General features: G+C 31.3%; 1 long non-coding RNA gene across 1 annotated transcript; it reads left to right on the top strand.

The window, feature by feature from the left end:
- The first annotated feature begins 983 nt into the window (after positions 1-983).
- On the top strand, positions 984-2,151 carry LOC114294514 (uncharacterized). Its single transcript, XR_003640470.2, has 2 exons — positions 984-1,473; positions 1,754-2,151. It is a non-coding gene; the product is annotated as an uncharacterized LOC114294514 (long non-coding RNA).
- Positions 2,152-3,139: the final 988 nt, after the last annotated feature.

Below are 3,139 nucleotides of genomic sequence, written 5' to 3'. Positions count from 1 at the left end.
TTTATTTTTATTTTTTTTGGGTTGGGTTATATCACGTTTTTATCATATTATACATCTTTTTATAAAAAATTTAAAAAGTATACTTATTTAGATAATTCTAAATAACCCTTAAATTCATTAAAAAATAAAATAGATTAAAAAATTAATAAAATAAAATGTCACATTTAAAGTAAAATCATTTCACATTTTTTCTTATAAAACTACAAAAAAATCAAAAGTTCATTCCAAATGAAACTTTTTTAATTAAGTTAAAATAATCAAAAGAAAAATCAAAAAATTAAGCTCAAAAAACTCTTTCCAAATGAAGGCTCAAATTTCAAATTCGATACTTCTTAAGGTTAGTCAGTCAGGTTTTGACACAAATGGTTTGTAGGATGAGTTTTTTAAGCACCATCTAAGGTAACTTTTGTGATTTTAACTTTGTTAGAGCATTTCTAACGGTTCAACAATTATTTTATCAAATTTGAGTAAAAAAAAGTCAATTTCGTTACACTATGTTTGGAAATTTAGAAGAGAAAAGAAAAGAAAAGATTACTTAATTATAAGAGAAAAGAAAAGAAAAGAAATGATTGTGATTTCTCTCATTTTTGTTTGGATAAGGAAGAAATAAAAGAAAAGAAACGATTGTAATTTCCCTCATTCTTGTTTGGTTAGATTTCATTAAGAGAAAAGAAAAGAAATTATTTTATGTTATATTACCAAAATAGCCTTTTTATATTTTCAATCATTTTATTTCTTTTATTTTTATAGGGGCAAAATTAGTATTATGAAAATAATGGTTTCTTTTCTCTCCCAATCTCTCCACTTTTGGGAAGATTGTAAATAAGGCTTATAAGAGAGATGAGTTTCTCTCAATTTCTCTCAATTTCTTCTCATTTCTCTCGACTTAGGTTATCCAAACAAGTAAGAGAAATACATTTCTCTCCATTTCTTTTCTTTTATCTCCAAATCACTCAGTCCAAATATAGTGTTAATCTGATACGAGTAGCTCCAACTGTTATACTGTAGTGGGCTTTAAAACAATGGAGATATCCGATGGGTTGACCGGCCGATCAACCGGTTAGGTGTTCTCAAATTTTTTTGAACTTGTAAATTCTCTCTCACATCAAATTTGCACTTGTAAATTCTCTCACATCACTCTGCTTTCTCTAATCCAACCTTTTAGTTAGAGCTTTTTTATTATCAATGGAGTCTCTGGTTTTGGCTCCTCTTCTTTGAGTAGTCTTCGAAAAATTAGCCTCCCCAATCCTCAGCAAATTCCAATCCCACACTGAATTCAACAATGAGATGAAGAAGCTCCAAGACCGTTGGCTCACCATTCAAGCCGTCATCGAAAACGCCGAAGAGCGACAACTCAGAGACACCAAGGTCAAGCTCTGGCTCAAGAAGCTCAAAGACGTCACTTATGACGCTGACGACTTGCTCGACTCAATCACCGCTCAAGCTCTTCGAAACAACAAGAAGAAGAAGAAGGTATGGAATTTCTTTGTCAAACCCATTTTCAATTGATTGAAGAAGTCCCGAGATTTGAGGGATATTCGAGAGAGATTAGATGAGATTGCCAGAGACATGTCTGATTTTTCAATTGAGAGATGTTTTCATTCATAGATGAATCGATACAATTGGAGATAGATTAGAAACAGGGCCTTATGTTAATGAATCTGAGGTTTTTAGTAGAGAAGATGATGTTGAGACGATTGTTGAAATGCTATTGTCATCATCATCAGTATCCTAATTGTGAAGTGGTTCGCAGGCCAACCAAACACTGAAGCACTGCACAACAGGTATGCAATTTTTTGTAAGCAAGGAACGACCGATGTCCGGCCGGTTGTCTGGTGGGGCCACTTCCAACGTAAACGCACAGTATTTTAGTAAAATCTACTCCAACTTCTCAGTTTGGTGAAAGTTTTGATCCGTTCTCAATTTGATATCAGTTTGGTGAAACCATTTGAGAGAGAAAAGTTGTCATTTTTCATCAAATTTGAATCTGGTGCTCAATCTGATAAAACATTGGAGATGGTCTTAAGTCCTGTATGTATTTAAAGTAAGGTTGGATAGGATTACGAGTACGAGTACGATAAAAGTTGGTGAACGAATTATTTGTGTGGTGATATTAAGTTAAAAATATAAAAAAAAAATATTTTTGTTTGATGACCATCGAATTAACAATTAATACATGGATGAGATTAAATATATGAAATTTCACAGATACCCTTGTTGCATAACTTCCTCATTGTAAAATGGCAAAATAGTATTTCTAATTACAACAATGCTACATCCACTGAATTTGGTGTCACCCGAATCTGTTCATGGCAGTCGTTCAGCAGGTTGACCGATTGATCATCCAGATGACAAGGTGACGACCACGGTAGACAAAGGTGAAGTCGGTTGTCCAGCTAGCACAGATTCAGATGATTCGGATGATAGCAAATTGGATGGATAAATTATTTCACTTTAAATTTTAATATCAACTTACTAGTTCTGAATACCAAGTCGTAAAGGGCTTGGTTCATCCAACCGTGTGAGAACTATAAATCCAGTGTTTCATTTTTTTTAAAAACAAACATGATATTTGTAGTACTTACCTCACACACTACTAATCAAATCCCAACTCTTATCTCCCAAAACAAGTATGTCCTTAGAGTCTAGCACCAAAAGTCACCCTTATGTAATTAAATTTTTTATTTTATTTTTTTATAATGAAAATGTTAAAATTATGTATTGGTGTATGTTCATTGATAAAAAAAAATAATAATAATAAAAATAAGACTCAATTTTGTATGTAAAACGTCTGATTATTAATTTTAGACATTAATAATGTATTTAATTTTTACTTTCTAATTACTAATTTTTTTAAAAAAAATTATACCAAACATGTTAACAAAATTGTTGAGTAGACTCAACCCATGTTGTTGAGTGCAAAAATCCAAAGGATCACGAGACCTAATCACATGGTCACCACCACCTAACAAGTGATTGGCATGCCAGAAGGATTATTTTTTTGGGGACTTCCATGCGTAAGTTTTAATAGATAAATTTATTATTTAATAGATTTTATGATAATTAATAATATTTTTATTAAATATTATTAAAAAATGTTATTAATTCTTAATTTTCAATGTTGATTTTAAAATTGTCA

Source organism: Camellia sinensis, chromosome 4 (assembly GCF_055761805.1).
Source record: "Camellia sinensis isolate YWXY chromosome 4, ASM5576180v1, whole genome shotgun sequence".
Taxonomy (NCBI): Eukaryota; Viridiplantae; Streptophyta; class Magnoliopsida; order Ericales; family Theaceae; genus Camellia; species Camellia sinensis.
The sequence above is the reverse complement of the archived record's forward strand: the minus strand, read 5'-3'. Positions and strand labels throughout refer to the sequence as shown.